The sequence below is a fragment of the Mandrillus leucophaeus genome, unplaced genomic scaffold, assembly GCF_000951045.1.
Source record: "Mandrillus leucophaeus isolate KB7577 unplaced genomic scaffold, Mleu.le_1.0 Scaffold254, whole genome shotgun sequence".
Classification (NCBI taxonomy): domain Eukaryota; kingdom Metazoa; phylum Chordata; class Mammalia; order Primates; family Cercopithecidae; genus Mandrillus; species Mandrillus leucophaeus.
In genome coordinates this window covers 1,715,779-1,733,550 of record NW_012102632.1, presented here as the reverse complement: position 1 = coordinate 1,733,550, position 17,772 = coordinate 1,715,779, and the positions used below count along the sequence as shown (strand labels likewise).

At 46.6% G+C, this 17,772-nt stretch overlaps 1 protein-coding gene across 3 annotated transcripts in view; it reads left to right on the top strand.

Moving 5' to 3' along the window:
• The first annotated feature begins 2,415 nt into the window (after window positions 1–2,415).
• Window positions 2,416–17,772, top strand: part of CEMIP (cell migration inducing protein, hyaluronan binding) — a 174,061-nt gene continuing 158,704 nt past the window's right edge. For 2 of the 3 annotated variants that reach the window (XM_011983689.1, XM_011983691.1), the window contains exon 1: window positions 2,422–2,688. The gene's annotated coding sequence lies outside the window, so the exon portion shown is untranslated. Of the gene's footprint in view, window positions 2,689–17,772 lie in introns of all 3 variants that reach the window. The other variant, XM_011983690.1, reaches the window with a different exon arrangement.

The following is a 17,772-nucleotide window of genomic DNA, read 5'->3' as shown; positions in this document are numbered from 1 at the left end:
CTTTTAAACTGTAATAAGGCAGGCTACTGTAGGGGCAGGTGCTGGCTTTGCTGATCAGCAGGTGGAGTGTGAAGGTCCTTGTTTTAGGGAACAGATGTGGCATCCTGTCAGCAGACTGAGGATGCCAGACTTGGGCAGCTTGAGGCAACAGTGAACAGGCAGGCCATTCTACTGCACAAGGATGTAGCTGAGGGGACTGTATCCCACCTGAGGAAGGTGGGCTGGAGGCAAATGCAAAGAATGGAGGAAGGGCAGGCTTTCTGGGTGGGAAGTCACACCAATGATGGGCATTTCCCTTCTCTCTGGAGACTCTCTGCTGGGAGATTTCGGCAAGAACCAGAAAACCAGCACAACCTTTCCTGACCAGCTCTTTCGTGTCTCTGCATTTATAAGAGCAAGACCTTGGATTGGGGAAGTGTGGGTAGTAAATCCGCCAGTGTCATGTTGTTATATTTATCCATAAAGAATTAGGCGGCACGCCCCGTTCATCACTGAATGCTGAATGGTAGTGCTGAATAGAGAACTGGCTGGAGAATCTGGTTTTAGACATGCGGAGCCTGTTTGTAATTCATCAGCATTGCTCTTTTCTCCTGGGTATCGGTCTGTGATAAAGAAAACTGGATACAAGAGGAATGTGCTGGGCATTTCAGTGCTTTGAGAAAACATGACAAAGCACTTCTCAGGGCCCATCCCTAGACAGGACCCTGCCTTTACCACTTCATCTCCCAGATGCCTGTGGAGCCAGCCCCTCACCAGAGAGCTGTCTGGCTCCACTCAGGCCTCAAATCTACTGTCTGTTGATGGAAAATCCTGCATGTCATGCCAAATAAGGCTGATTCAAGGCCGACCTTTCTCCATTTGGGCCAAATGCCCAGCCCCCCCAAACCCCTAACACACAACTGTTTGTGTGTCTGGTTTCCGGGGGCTCCTTAAGGAAGAAAAAAATAAACAGGAGTCATGGTGAGGACTGGGGAGGGGCCCTGAGGGCAGGGAGGGGGCTCCAGTTTATTCGGCTGGAAAGAAAAGGCTGGGGAGGAGGGCTTGCCTTTGGATCCAGTTCATTACTTCCCAATAAATCAAAGAAGGGCTGAGAATCCTGACTGCCATCCCCAGTAAGGATCAAGTTCAGCTTTCTGGAAAAGGCCTAGAGGTGGATTGCAGGACTTCCCGGTTTAACCAGGTGACAAACGCTTCTGCTTTAGCCCAGGGGACATGATTACAGACTTCCACAGCTTTTGCCGACCACAGCCTGGCCTTAAAGTCCAGACCTAGATTCCCGAAGCTAGTGTGTACCGCACAGAATGGAGACCTTGCCTGAGGAGGTGGTTCTCAGAAAACACTGCCAGGAAGGAAGAAAGAAATGTATATTCTAGGAGGCCTCTGCTAACCAGGAAAGGGGGCTGAGTCACACTCTAAAAAGTGGAAGGGGCAGAGAGCAGGTATCAACGCCCTCATTTTACAGATTTCCTCACCTCCCTGCAAAAAAACCGCCCTGAGACTCAGACAGGGGAAGTAGCTGGCCCTGGTCACACAGTAGGTTAGCGGTAGAGTTGAGAGGAGTCTCCATATGCCCTCGGGATGTGTTGTGATGGACTTTTCCTACTGATACTGTTTCCTCTGGCAGGGGAATGTCTAGACCAGTCGCACCTTCTTGCTTTGACCCTTCAGAACTTTGGCCTGTCCAATTAAAGAGGCACAGAGCCCTCCTACCCACAGGAAATGTTTCTAACTTACCGAGCACCTATTATGTGCCTAGAACTTGGACTTTACTGATCCCATTTAAGTCTCACCATTCTAGTGAGGAAGCATCACAGAACCCGTTTTCCCGATGAGGAAACTGAGGCTGGGAGGGGTCTGAATCCAATTTCAAACCAAGGTGGCTTTCATTGAACACCCACGCATTTTCCTCTCAGATGAACTGCTAGGCCAATACCAAAATCTCTCAGGCCACTCTTTTGCTGCTGAGTTAAAAGAGATCCTGAGACTTAGCCTGGGACCCCGACTCGCGGAGATTCTGTGGCAGGTGAAGACCTTTTCTCCTGTCGTCCACTGCCTCTTCGCCTCGGAGGACGCCCCGGGGCGCGAGCAGGGTACGGGAGACCCTGGCTCCTTGGAGGCCCGGGGACTTGCTCTCCACGGTGCGCCGCGGCCGCTCCACGGAGTCCTGTCCTCCAGCGCCCTCACCTGGCTGCTGCGGGCGGGACTCCGCGCACTCCGGCTCCGCGCGCTCGGGTCTGCGTCTCCCAGAGCCGCCGCCAGAGCCCGCCCCGGTCCGACCCGGGCGCAGGGCCCCCGCCCCACTTGGGCAAGGCGGGGGCGCGTGGAGGGAAGCTTCACTGGGGGGCGAGGGAGGGAGCTTCGGTGCCGCGCGGGCGTCAGGGGCTCCGCGGGGGAGGAGTCAGTAAAAGTGGCTATAAAAGCGGCAGCTCCGGCTGACGACCGGAGAGCTGGCGCGCAAGCAGAGCCCAGCGCGGTGCAAACGGACCGAGCCTGGCTAGCGCAAGCGGCGCGAGGAGCCAGCGGAGCTGAGTGCGGCCAGGATCTGAACCCCGATTTCCCAGACGAGCTACCACTTCGCTTGCCCACGCCCCGGGTGCTCGCGGCGCCTGGCGATCAGCGACCAGACGCCCGGGGCCGCTGCGCTCCTGGCCCGCGAGGCTTGACACTGTCTCGGCCACCGACCCAGAGGTAAGAGGGCCTGGCTGGGGGCGTCAGGGATGAGCTGACGGCCCATGCCATGGTAGGAAGGTAAAAAGCGGGGGCTCGGGCCTCCACCCGGCATAGGGTAAACGTTGCCCGCCTCAGTTTCTGTTTGTCTGTCCACCCTGTGCTGTGCAGTCTACCTCTGTCTGTCTGTTTGTCCATGCGTCTGTTGGTGGGCACACGCCTCTGGCACTGACCTCTGTGGGATTTCTCTGAGATCTTGTGATGCTTTACAAGCTGTAGGTGCCGGGGGGCGCTGAAGTCCCCAGAAGGCATCCAGAGGGGGCAGACTCCTGCTTTCCGTAGATTTTTCCTCCTCTGAATGGCACCTGGGGCTTGAGCCCGGGAGAGTGTCTCGCCGAGGAGGGAGTACCACAAGGGTCGGGTCTCGGTGTCCTGCCGACTCGGCGCGAGCTCAGGCCGAGCGCTAGCGGGCGTGCGCCTAGCAACAGGTCTGCGCCTTGCTGCTGCTGCCTCAGCACGCTCTTCCTCCCGGTTTTCCTCGCCTCCCAATGCCTCCGGGACAGCGCTAGGCACCCAGCGACGCGCTGGCGCGGGGCCGAGCTGAGGCAATTGCAATGTTAGATGAACCGGGGTCCTCTGCTGATGTTTAGACTGAGATTCCATACGTGGCATCACTGGAAGAAGGTTTGGTGGTCCCTGGCAAAGGACGTCGGCTGCAAGAAAGGTCGCGTTAGGTTGGGAGGAAAGGCAGAGTCCTGGCTGAGCGCTAGCCAGGTCTCCCGCTCGCCGGGAACGAGGGCCAGTGACATTCTGGAATGGACCCCGCGGGATGCGTGTGCCCATGAGAGAGGAGCGCGATGCGCCCTGGGTCCTCAGCCGCAGACACTCTCCGCGACAGCCGCTCTTCCTCAAGTGTCGGACGCTACGGCAGTCCCAAGGATCTCCACCAGCTGCCGGGTTTGAGGTCCTGAGTCCTTCTCCAAGCAGCCAACGCTACCCACAGGTGAGAGCTCCCTTTAAAAACTACCTTTTGATGTGTGAGCCAGTGCCTGGCTGCAGCCCCATCCCGGGGACGGTGAGCCGGGGAGCGCGTCTCTCCATCCCTGCGGTCTGGAAAATGATCCAGGGCGCGCCCGAGGGCGGTGAGCCGGCGGCTCTGCGTGCCCAGGCGCGACGCCACCATGGACAGCTCCCAGCCACTTCCTCCAGTCGGGGTCTGTGGCCCTGGGTCTCTGGGGAAGTCGTGCACTTTCTTCCCAGACACAAGGCGTTGGGGCGCTGGGACAGAGGAAAGGGATTGATAGTCCGAGGGGGCCCTCGGTATTACCACTCAGAAGGCAGCCCAGTCCTCAGGAGTCTCTGGTTTCTGACCACGTCCTAGCTGAGTCGGCAGGTGGCTTTCTACAGGACCTCCCGGGGGCACTCTGTGGTTCTCTGGCTTTTCTATGACACCACGGAGACCCCTCAGAGCTGTTAGGGAAGTGCGACCCCTGAGAATCCGACCCAGGCAGTGAGATAATGCCAGATACAATTATGCCAGACATAATTAGGGATCCTGCTCAAACTGTTTTCTGTGTAGGGCACAGGTTCATGTGTTCCATCAAATTAAATTATTTATTTAGTAAATATGGTATTGGGAGGATATATTAGTTTCATGATTAATGACAGAATGGAGAAGAAATCAAATAGAACAAGTTTATAGAGAATGCAACCGGATGTATTTGCAAAAGCAACTATGCTTTTCTGATCCTAACAGTTTTGTTGAAAGCCCATGACATTCTTAAAGCAATTTCCAAAGGCTCCTCTTTAGCCCAGTAGATGACTTTTCAAGTTGGTTACTTGAAACAGGGTGGAAAAACCTGTAGGGTTTAATCTGTGCATCAAATTAAAGGTCTCCCTCCTCTGGTAAGAAATGACACTGGATGGGGCTCTTTTTGTCATTTCCACCCATACAGAAGTGTGTATTTCCTTTATTTTAAAATTACAAGAAACCCAGGTCTGCTTTTTTGGTGACTGACAAAGGCCCATGGAGAGTAAAAACAATTAAACACTTCTTATAAAAAAATTTTGAGACAGCATCTGTGACTTTGGGAAAATTGCTCAAATGTTTTGTGCCTGTTTGCTGATCTGTAAACTGGGAATAATGCAATCCCATCTTGTAGGGTTGCTATGAGAATTACAGTAATTGGTACAACGTAAAGCATTTAATCCAGTGCTGAGCACAGAGAAATCTTTTAAAATGGTAGCAATTACATTTTAAAGACAGTTGTGCATTTCTTTTGAATTATGTTCACCAACCCTTTGTCCTCTCTCTTAACCTAGTAACTGTTTGATAGGGGCTCCATCTTCACTTTATTTTGCATCCAAGAACTTGTTGATGGAATTGATGAAAATTCTGGAATTGATCACAATGCAAAAAAATTCTTATTTAAAGACAAATGGAAGAATTTTTATGTGATAAAAATCAGTCAACTGTTTTCCCCTACCTATACTACTTGGAGGAAAGATAAAAGTAAGTCATTTTCAAAATATTATCACAGCCCTCTGGTTCAGATGATCAGTTCTTCCTGATTGTTCTCTCACGAGAATGCAAAGTCTTCTAAGAGGCTTTGTTGTCTTTCTGGGAGTGAAGTACTCTTGGGTATTGATGGGGAGTGGCCTCCAAGGCCTGATTTCTAGATCACTCCAGGATGAAAGCTTTATGGAGTGGAACTTTGTCCAGGGGTTCACTGAGTGGTCATTCCCAAGCAGGAAGCACCTTACTTCATGCTTGAGCCTTGCTTAGGTGTGAGATTCTGACCAAGACACTTGCTCTGCCCAGAGCAGTGGGCACTTACTTGATCCCGGCTGGACTGGAGGGTCTCCTCCAGCATTTCAGGGTTCTGTCTGGTAGACATCACTAATACATGACACACCACAGAAGTTTGGAGAATGCAATTGTATAGTACCCAATCTTCCAGTTAGAGTTTTTTTCACAAAAGTGTGTGTGTGCGCGCATGTGAGTGTTTTTATCCCTGTCAGTTTTACATTCTGGTGCTCTTAAATTTTTATTCTTCTCCTCCTTCTGCTCTTAATAGTGCAGAAGGAATCTTAGCTTCTTCCATCTAAAAGGATTGGAGTCGAAGAATACATGCTACAGATGCTCAGAATCTTTCTATGAGATTACTGATGACATGAATGGAGCAGGAGGATATGGGGCCTTGGATGACCTTGAATTCCTGGCTGTCTTCTGTGGACTCCTATGCAGATTCCAGTTTCCAGCATACATTTGGCTTTCTGGTAAGAAAATTATTGAACTTCAGGACACTCTTGGAGTGAAGGGCCAAGGAGGGGAGGAACTGTCATGAGAAGTGGCAGAAACGAGCTCTTCATCAGTCCTGTGGCATTCTGCCTGTTGCAGCAGTACCTGAATCCTCAGGACAGACAGATCAAATGGCAAGAGTGGCATTCAGTGGGGAAGGCCAGCAGGATGGAAGGGGTGAATTCAATTATTCTCATCAGCCTCCTTTGAAGCCTGCTGCTTAAGTGACCTCTTTTTATCACCTTCTGTGGTATTGGCAGAACATCACAATTTGATGGATTAAATGCAATTTGCATTTGTAGTTATAGTTCAAAAGAGAAATGCAAACATGTAGGTTGGGTTCCTAAATGGGGACAAAGTTAAGTTTGTGAGCTACATCCACAAGACTGCATATCTTTTCGAAGTATGCATAGACTTTTCAAAGTCTGGACTACACATCTCTTTCTACATGATGGCACATACCCAGATGTTTGATCTTATCAGAGTAAAGCATCAGCTATCTCTCACTGCTTGGTTTTTGGCCATTATCTGGAGGCAGTTTCAGCTTCCTTTGGACAGTGAATAGGAAAGGATCACATTGTTACTCTCTTGTATCTGGTTGGGTTGGCAGGAGGCTGGAAGTGGCAGTGGGTACCAGGGGAGACTTCTCAGTGGTGGATTCCTTTATACCATTTTGTAAGCTATTCAACTGGGCCTGACCCCCCTTTCCTTAAAGTCTGGCAGGTGGAAACGTTGCTAATTTGAGTAGGATGGTGACTATCATGGTGACATTTATTAAAGCTGTACCTCTTTGCTTTAACCACTCTCTTCGGGGGCCATCTTATCATCTCTGGCAGGCCCTCTAGTCCTTCTTTTTCTTCTGTGTGCCCTGGCACTAGGCTTTGTTCAACCTTGGTTCTTCAGAAGGGAGGCTGCTTGCAGAGAAATGTCATCAAATATACATTTGCTGTCTGCTTAGTTCCCTTGGTGTCAGGAAACACACATGCCCACCCAGAGGGAGAGGAGCTGCTACTCCTCTCTGCCCCTGTTATTTTTTAGGGCCTGTGCCTAGGCTCAGCTTGACTCCAGGAATCTGAATCCACCCTTCCCTCCCCACCCCTGCAGGTGAGTGAGCCCTGGGGAGCACAAGCAGGCAGGCCTTCCTTGCACAGGCACCCGCTCAGAGCAAGGAGCTGGAGAGCCTAGCTCCTTGCACTAGGATGTCTTTGAGTCTTCTGGAAGGGCAGTCGTATCAGGGGTTTAGATGCAACTTCAGTTTAAAGTGCTTTGCCCAGACTTTGAAAACCTTTGAAGACCAGGTCTTTGAAAGCCCTGTGAATTTCTTTCTCTTCTGTCAATAGCAGAGCCGTACCATTAGACATTTTCTGTTATGGAGAAAGCACATCTAGATAGTTGTTCTGGCATGGAAGGTGTCCATGCCAGATTGCTGTCTCACCTGTTTTTAGACATCGCACAGAGGGGAGAGGGCCACAGGCTTCCCCAGGAGCCTGCTGCACTCTTTGGCCCTCTCTGAGGTGAGGAGTTCATGCTGTTCTCCAGAGTCTTTGTGGCTGTAAGTTATGCACCCAGCCCTTGGGACAAGGAAAGTACAGTGGCCTGGAGGACAGGCACCCTTTTCTGTGGCTCTGCCAGTCAGGGAAGATGGGAACCATTGGAGTGTTCCTTGGGGACTGCTTTATGGGTGCCAGTCACTGTGACTGCACTCCTTGCCTGGACTATTAACCAGGACCTGGGCAGATTCCTCGACTTCTCTAGTGGGGTTAGGTTAGACCAGTGCTTCTTAGACTTAAAATATGCCAGCAAATCATAGCAGCACATGTTAAAGTGAGAGTTATGATTTGGCAGATCTGAGATAGGACCTGAGAGTCCACATTTCCAACATGCCCCCAGGTGATGCTGCTGATTCACAGAGCTGCCTTCAAGCCGTGGGGGCCTATGTCATTATGACATTGATGACTTTCTGTGATTCTGATTCCAATTCTTTTTGGTGTAATTTAAGTTAGTTCCTGTTGTCCAAGTTGAGGAAGCCCAGCTGGTCTGTGCCCTCCTAATGACCTTATAATGACCCTTAAAATTCTTGGAGATAATTATTGTCGCCCCTAAGCCATCTTATCAGCAGACTAAATATCTTGGCCCCCTTTAAGTTTCCACTTTTCCCTGTCATAATAAATTTTCCAAAGCTCTCTGGATCGAGCTACTTTTAAGTGCAAAATCATTGTGCAAATGGCAATTTATCTTTGCCTGGCAGAGGCATTTGAATGTAATTTTGGTGGTATTAAGAGATCACTTGGGGAATTTCATCTAACTCTGGCTCCAGACACTGAGAATGCATGTTTACATTTAAACAACTATTTTAGACTCCAAAGATCACAGTTTCTTCTTTTTTGAACCTGAAAATGAAATTTAAGACCCAATTACCTTCCTCAACTCCCTCCCTGTGGCACTCCTGGGAGGATGAATTGGTCATCACCAGTACATTCTGGGTAGCCCAAGATACTGGTGTGCAATTGTGTTCTGTCACCCACCACCACAGTCGGAAGCAGAAAATAAGTTGAGTAAAAGTTTTTGATAATCTTCTATGAGGCAGGCCCTGAATGAGTCACTGAGAAGGCAATTGAATACATGGTTCCTGTTCTCAAAGAACTAACAGCCTGGTGAGGGGACAGACATCCCAGTCAGAAGTTGTCATACAGGGTGATGGGGGCTAGGACAGATTAGTCAGGAGGAGTGGAGGGCAGAAGACCTGCTGGAGGAATGAAGAAGACCATAAATTCAGCCAGAGGAGATCCGAGGAAGCTTCACTGAGGGCATATGAGGAGAGTCAGAAGCTCAGAAAGGCCTAAACCCCTTTCTTCCTGCAACCTCTCAGGTGCATGAAGTTTCTTACCTGCCTCAGGTGCATAAGCTCCCTTACCTGTCCAGGTACATAAGCTCCCTTACTTGCATCATGTGCATAAGCTCCCTTACCTGTCCAGACTCTGGGCTACACCAGGCATAAGAGAGAGTACTTCAGAGCAGCCGTTAGGCCTCTTTCCTTTAGTCTTTTACACTAGTAATTTAAAAATTACTTGAACCACAGAATGATTTTTCCAATAAAATCTTAGTAAATCCAATTTAAAAACTAGATAAGAAGTGGCTGTGGTTGGGGGTGGGAGCTGATTTTTGTCTTGAGATCTCTCAAAAAGTTCCACAGAGCTTTGTGGGCTCCAAGGAGCACAGTCTGAAAAACTTCGGTCCTGGGTCATTTCATTTTGCTTTTGGCAGTCATATCAATAGTGTTAGCTTAGTTTTATTGCGGTTTGTGTTGCTGTGTCTTTTTTTTTTTTTTTTTTTTTATGACAAAGTCTCACTTTTGTCACCCGGGCTGGAGAGTAGTGGCATGAACACAGTTCACTGCAGCCCAGCCTCCTAGGCTCAGGTGATTCTCAAGCCTGCCAAGTAGTTGGGACTAATTTTAGCTAATATTTTTGGACTAATTTTAGCATTTTTGTAGAGACGAGGTTTCATTGTGTTGCTTAGGCTGGTCTAAAGCTCCTGAGCCCAAGCAATCTGCCCATCACTGCCTCCCAAAGGGCTGGGATTACAGGTGTGAGCCATTGAACCTGGCCTGCTATGTCTTTTTAACATTCTGGATGTCTTGCTGTGTGTGTGTGTGTGTTTGTCCATCAAACAATTTTCAGTGAAAATTGAAAACTGGAATTAAAATTAAAAACAGAAATCTGGAATTATCGCATGCGTGATAATCCAACAAAGATGGGGTACGTGGAGGACCGGTGGGAAGGGCTGTATAGGATAGGTGCTGGTCCAGGAAACTCCAGCTTGTAGCTGAGCATGGGAGAGACAAACAAAGCTGTGAGCTTTTTGCAAAAATAGGCTTTTTATTTACAACCTGGTCTGTTAATCTTTTTAAATCTCCCAATATTTTTTATATAAAAGCTGGTAAGGAAAAAATGCCTTATTTTCAGGGTTTAAAATTTGGCAAGTTCTATCCAGGATCTTGCATCCTTTTTCACTGATGTCAAAAAGCCAAATTTGATTGATTGCAAGATGCTTTGAAGGTGGGGTTTGAAAAGAGGAGGCAAATCAGATGGATAGGAATGGAAGAGCTCTGCTGCAGAGGCGCAGTGGGGAGTGGGGGCTCCAATTTTTAGCTGTGGCTTCTGTCTGCCTCCTACAAAGCTCTCCTCAAGGGAGAAAATGATACCCTGAATGGGACAGCACCCGAAGAGAGGCTGCCCCTCGCTGATGGGTGGTCCCAGAACTTAGAAAGGGATCTGAAGAACCCTTTCTGGGCCTGGAGCCAGCTCTAAAAACATGATCATATGAATTATTGAAGATGGTGAGAGTAAGGCTTCTTCAGTCTAGAGAGTTTAGACAACACCTTCACCACTGGAAGAACCCTTCTAGGTATGTGAGGAACTCTAGCAGAGGGAAGGGGCACCCTGGCAGAGGGGTTTCCCTCTAGGATGGGCATTTGCAGTTGCCTGGCGCTCCTTCTGCCAGCCATACCAAAACACTTGCCCTGGACAGTGTCAAGGAACGCTGAGTGTTGGTGGGTGATCAGCAGCATCTCTTTCAAAGGGAAGCCAGCCTCCTGTCCAGAGGCCTTTGCATCAGCCCACATCACCATAGCAACTGGAACATACTAAAACAAAGACTGACTCCCAGACCTTGGGATTCAGCCTCCCTCTCTCTCCTACTTCCTAGATTTTTCCTCAAAGCTGGACTTAGGTTGGCTCCTTGGTTGTGCTTGATCTCTTAGCACTGGTAGCCACAGATCTTGGTTTCTAAAATCCCATGGAACTGTCTTGGGGGCTGGCCAGTGGTGAACCTGAGCCATCCACTTGTACACAGTGGCTGCTGCCTGAGCTCTCACCATGTGTGGACACTTCTTCTCTCCAGCTTCCTGAGGAGGCAGTGGTAACTACAGGTGGGAGACAAAAACACTGATGCTCAGAGTTACAGAGGTGGTACAGGCTGATGCCCTTGGGTGTCTGTCTGGCTCCTAGTCCAAATCATTACTTGTTCACCTTCTCTGGAGGACTCTTGTCGTGCTGTGATGGACTTATTCCCATCTTGGTCTCCTCAAGCCTCCTAAAGGCTCCCCTCAGGAGTCCTAGTGAATCCTGGGTCTCCAGTGCCTCCCAAGCCCCTGTCGGTGTGTAAAGTCATGCTCCTTCTTGTAAAGAACAGTAGGATTGAGCCCCAAAAGGAGTGCATAAGGGAGCTAGTTTGAGTGCACTATTAAAAAAAATTTTTTTTAAGGCCGAGTGCAGTGGCTCACACCTGTAATCCCAGCACTTTGGGAGGCTGAGGCAGCCAGATCATTTGAGGTCAGGAGTTTGAGACTAGCCTGGTCAACAGGGTGAAATCCCGTCTTTACTGAAAATTCAAAAATTAGCCAGGCATGGTGGCATGTGCCCGTAATCCCAGCTACCGCGGAGGCTGAGGCAGGATAATTGCTTGACCCCGAGAGGTGGAAGTTGCAGTGAGCCAAGATTGCGCCACTGCACTGTAGCCTAGGCAGAAGGAGTAGAACTCGACTCAAAAAAAAAAAAAAAAAAAAAAAAAAAACAACCTTTCTTTTAGAAGAAACTGGTGGTTTATGACAAGTCTATTTCAAAGCTGATTGTGTTACAGACGCTGAGTAATTCACTCTTATGCTAGTTTTCCAAAGGTTTGGGTTCAGGAAAACCTCAAACATAGTGGCTAAGTACTTTTCCTTTCCTTTCCTTTTAAAACCCTGTTTATTTTCAGAGGCGTTTAATCCATATGTTTTAGATCCATTTCCATGTTACTCAGCAAAAGATTGTTTTGCACCAACATTGCTGAGCCATGAGTGAGTCTGCTCATCTCTCTTCCACTCCAACTGGTGCTTGCAGCTGAGCCCCATGCTCATGGCCAGACGACTCTAAAGCCTTATATTAGACACAAGGAAATGTAAGCACTAGAGGCAAAAGAAAAATCAATAATATTGACCCTATCTTTATTTAGAATTTTGATATTTCATTCATCGTGACATTTTTGGTGCTAATTTTGTTTTTTAAAGTGTTGCATCGCACGATTCTTTATATTGATGATTGAGTTTTCTGGTGGCCTCTTCAATTTTGTGCCCAAGGCAAGTGCCTCACTTATCTCACTCTCATCCTGTCCCTGGTAAACACCCACCTCCAGGGCCCATTCTGGTTGGAAGGTTAACATCCCAGTCAGTGTGGGTTCTGCTGTGGCCTCCCAGGCAGAGATCAGTACCAGAGACAAGGCAGACATGCCCTTTGGTGATCCTAAAGGCTCCTCTGAGCCCTGTTGATTTGAATTTGGGGTGTGGGACTCCCAGAGAAAGTGGAGAAGAGAGGAACGTGTGTCCTTTTCAGACTTGGCATCTGAAGTTGCTCCCTTCCCTTCTGCCTTGTTTCCCTTCCTTTTCGGAGAGGGCAGGAATTGTGGTGCTCCATAGTAGAGTGTTTTGCAAATTCTGCTGGGCTGATGTGTCACTCGTCTGTGACTGCTTCAGAAGACACTGAGTTCATCAGATTTCTCAATTCAGTTCCTGGTAGTGAGAGAGAAAGCAGTTGGAGGATTTTGGCTTTGGGACTTCCATATGCAGGGATTTCTTCTTGCTTAAATGATTTTTTTAAAAATAAAAAGGCGTGGCCATCTCAGTGGTGTCTGTTTGGTTGGTAGCTTTGAAGAGGCTCGGAGATTCCTCTGACCACATAATTGTGGGTTATGTGTATGCCTGAACTTTCCAGGTGACTGAGAAACAGCTGAAATCTGTTCTACATTTTAAAATCATGGTGTAATGTTACAAATGGTAACACATTAATATATCCTGGAATTTTCTGAGAATGACCATGTAGTGAAGTTCATTTTTACTTTAAACATCTCCATATAAAATTTCTTTAAATAAAAAGCTATTTTTGACATACAAAAAAGATGATACTTCTGTTGAATCTTGCGTAATAAGCATGAACTCGAGCTTCTGCTCTGTTGAGGTTATTTGAGGACGTCACCCCTCTGAGCTCAGGGGGAACAAGGGGCAGAGAGGCCAAGTCACTATTTGAATAGAGCCCTGCTCACTATGGGCCCTTGGTGGCCATCGTGGGATACGTGGTGCAGAAATCTGTGGTTTCCCTCAGTGGAGATGGTTTCTCATCTCAGCCACGTCCCAGTACAATAAAGAGTCCTTTCTTCATTCAGAGACAGGACCTCTACTTGGCTCAAAGGCGGAGACTTTTCATGTTCTGTTTTACTCCCAAGGGCTGGCACATAGTAGGTACTCAAATATTTTTTAAAAATTCAAATGAATGAGTCCTGCATCTGAGCACCAGCCCCCCAAGCATGTACATTTCTCAGTACATTTGATATTGACCCTTGTGTATTCTTCTCTGGTATTTGAATGAAACTAAAGCCTGCTAGTCAACTTTTCAGAGGTCTGTACTCCTGCGGCTTTATGGTTATTTCCATCAACATCATTAATACTCAGTGTTTACTGGGCACCTAAAACATTCAGACTTATGCAGAGAGCATTACATGCATCATCTTATTCAAGCTTCCTGACAACTGTGAACAAGACATTGTCCTGTTTTGCAGATGGAGACTCAGTGAAGCTGCATCACTTACGCAGCTCCAGGTGGAGGCCACTCAGCTCAAGATGGTGGAGTGGGAACTCGGACCTATGTCACCGTGAGTCCAAAAGCTCTTCATAGTAACTAATGTTACTCGAATCTTGAATTTTGAAAAAGCATGTTGAGGGGAATATTAGAATTCACAGTAGATTGGATTCATAAAACAGTATTCATAGAGTTGAATTCATTGAGCGTAATTGCAACCCGAATGCACTCATCGTTGACCCACCAATTCTTTCTAGATACTTGGGATTCAGAGATGACTCCATTGCATCTCCCTGCAATGGAGAAGCTCACAGTTTAGTTTGGGAGACAGACAGACATTCAACTACCTACAATCCATGCTGTAACAGAGGCATAAAGAAAGCAATATGGAAGCACTACAAAGTGATGGTAAACGACTTTGCTGGGGAAAGAGACAAGGTAGCATGGAGGAAGTGATATTTAATTGGGCCTTAAAGAAAAGTACAATTTCTCCTAGGCCAGAGGATGGAGGGTTAAGAAGAAAGGAATATCCTGAACTGAATGCAGAGGATCAGGGAAAAAAAAAAAAAAAAAAAAAAGATATTTAGAGAGGAAAAGAACTAGAAGTTTCCTGTGGCTGGAAATGAGATCATAAAGGTGGGGCAGGGCTGTAGCTCCTTGAAAGCTGAGTCAGGGAGTTCGACTTTTCACCTGACTGAAGTGTGTGATAAGTTGGTGGGCATTAGACCCTTGTACCTGGTGGCAGGTATCTAAGGTTGGGCTTGTCTTCCTCCCTCCCAAGGGTGGTGTTCTTGGTAAGAAATACATTCCAGAATCTCACTTCTCATTCTAGATTAGTGGATAATGTCACTGCTAGGGCTCAGTAAATACCCTTCAGCAAGAAGGATAACTGCACTTCCCAAAGTGAATTGTTGCTACCAGGGTAACAGGGCCCAGAAGGCAATAGAGAGAAGATTAAGTCAGGGACATTTCAGGGGTCTTGTGGCTCGAGTCGCTGCCAACATGAGGTTTCTTCTCGTTGCAAGTAGAGGCTCCAAGCCCTTGAAGAAAATGTTCCGAGGCTCCTAATCCCAGGTCCTTGTCTCACAATATCCCTTTGGACTGATGCGCCCCTGTTTCCTGTATCCAGTCTCAGGGCTGGGGTGAGGAGGGTTTATCCTGTGGCCTCTGTGCTGGCTTTTCGTGAGTTGTGTAGATATTGTGATTTTTTCATAATTCTTCATGAATTCTTGGGCAAATTTCTAACTGCCTTGTTGACTGACCTGTAGCAGAGGTGGCGCAGGGAAAGTGAGATAAACGGACAGCATTTCAAGTGAGACTCACCTTTGGGGAGGAGGGAGTAGTCACTACAAAGGGTGCAGATTCAGCTCAAATTTCGTCAAAGCTTAACTGGATGAGATGGATACTCTGAATGCAGTCTGGTCTGCAGATGCCCCCTGGGTGATCTTGCGTAGTCCTCATCTCTTCTCTGCACTGTAGTTGTCATCAGACATTTGGGTGATTTTAGCAAACTAAACCCACCCACAAATATTTTTTAGTGCCATCCCTGTACGTGGACTTAAAGCAAATCTGAGTATGCCCACCAAGTAGCCAGAGGAGAGAAAAGTCACAAAGACTGGGTTCTGCCATTCAACAGAAACACGTTAAATTCAGATCACCAATATCTCCAAGATGGTTCTAATCAGACAAAAAGAGAGAAATGTGAAGTATTCCAGGAAGAGCCCCCTTAGGTTTTCCTGACTGCAAAATAAACTGTTCTCCATATTCTTTCTCCATAAGTTTGCATGCACTCTACTTTATATCTTCCTTGGGTTGTAGATTATTAGAGCTAGTATAATGAACTGGGAAGGGGCATAAGCTTTGGAGCCCAATAGTCCCAGTTATAAATCTACCTCCTGCACTGATTAGCTGGGTGACTTTGGACAGGTTACTTCACCTTCTTGTGCCTCAATTGCTTATCCATCCCCTAAAATAGGATGATTATATATTATTCTGAGTACTATGTGAACTAATACATGAAAACTTCTTAGAGTTATGATCTTGTACATACGAGGTATACAAAATAGCATGTCTCTTCCACTTGTCAATGTAGCTGATTGAATTAGCAGACACCGTATGTAGAGACAACCATGCTGTGACTTTGGGGGAATTTACAAACTTTAAACCTTTGACAAGCTATGGGCAGTAGCTGGTCCTAGAACAAGCATCTGAATGGCTGAGGCATATGCTCTAGTGGTCCCTTGCAGAGGAAGAGATTGTGTCTCCTTGGTGTGGTATCTGTCAAGCTCAACACTCCATGAGATCAGGAACTAGTCCATCTCAGTCACTATTGTATCTCCGGAACTGAGACATTCAGGCATGAACGTTATCCATAGAGGAGAGCTACTTACTAGCATTTCCTGAGATCTACTACTTACACTAACTTTATAAGTGCTTTACATATATTGGTAGGATACAGAATAGAGAAAGATAGTCCAAATCTTCTGACTTCTGGTGAAAATACAGTTTAAGAAGTGTAAAAAGCAGATTTGCTAGTATCTCTGTGCCCTGGCTCAGAATATCACATTAAGAAGGTAAATGTTGGAGCTGCAGGTTTTGAGATCTGCGTGGGTGGCAGCAGGTTGGTGCAACAGTGAAATTTGAAGGGCACAAACTCCTTGCCTAGCTTGGCTGTGTAACCTGTCCAATTAGTTGCTTTCATTCAGGATGTCTTTCCCACTTCTGCTCTCTGAAAAAGGAAGATGTTGAGAGGCACATGATTAATTTGGGTGTGTAAGACCAATGCCCTCAAAGTTCCTTATTTACTTATCGTTATGTATAACTACACACATTATCAACATGAGGTTGAGTCTTCTGCGGTGGGTGTTTGTCTCTTACCCAAAGTAAAGGGAAGTGATTACCATTGAATGGTGGAACTCTGGTTATCACAGCCGGGTTTCCCACAGGTAGGACTACCCACAATATCAGAACAATTTATCCCTAATTATGGTTTTGGAAATGAAGCTTAGATGAGCCCTTCCTAAAATGCATTTCTCAGTAGCATCACTTCCTTGAGCTGTTACTAGATATTCTAAGGTCAAACAAATTTGAGACAAACTGGGCTAAACAAAGTTGACCTGTTTTCATTTTCCAATATCTTTTCAATGCCTTTGTAAACCAGCATGCACCATGTCTCTCAGGGAGAGGTACATAGTGTATAGTATCTCTCAGATATGTTGGTCTAGGGAATTCCCTTTCTATTTTCACAGAGGACTTTCCGAGACTTGGGTGCTGTGGGACCTATGTTGGGGAAACACTGAGCTAAATATTCAGTAGTGAGATAGGATGAAAAACAAACACCACATGCAATTGGGCATCCCCGCCAGAAATTCTTAATAGGTGCTCATTACAGTTTTATTAACACTAGGGTCCTCTTTGAACTTAAGTAGAATGCTTTTGTCAAGTTGTTTTTGTTATTTATGATTTTATTTTTAAGTCAAAGTGTGCCGAGTATGTTCCTAGTTTTGGGGATTTGAAAAGTGGAACAACTTGAGGTCAAAGACCCTCCAACAGTTTATCTTTGCCTTTCTGTTGTCTCTGATTTTTATCTGGTTTAACCACAGATAACCTAGTAGTCCTGCTTGGCCTCTAGAGAGGGTGGTAGCTTGTTCCAAATGGTCACCAATCAGAAATTTCTCCCTCACACAAAACAACAGTGAGCTTACAAAATTGTAGTATTCATATTCATATGACTATTTTCTTTTAACCGGAAGTTTTTCCTTTGCTTGTCTGACTCATTCACTCATTTATTCTCTCATTTAGCAGTTTACTGAAGTCAGCTTATAATATTGCAAAGGCTGCTAAGCTCTGGGGATGCAGCAGTGACCAAAATGAGCTGAGACCTGCCTGCATGGAGATTACAGTCTAGAGCAGTGCTGTCCCAGAGACGTACAATGGGTGCCACATTTGGAATTCTGAGTTTTCTAGTAACCCCACTAAAACAAAGTTTAAAAAGAAACAGGTAAAATTAATTTTAATAATATACTTTTTTTCACCTCATACATCCAAAATATTGTCACTTCAACAGGTAGTCACTATAAAAAATAATGAGATTGTTTATGTTTTTTATACCAAATCTTCAAAATTGGTATATATTTTCTGCTTACAGCACATCTCAATTCGGACCCACCATATTTCCAGTGCTTAATAGCCACA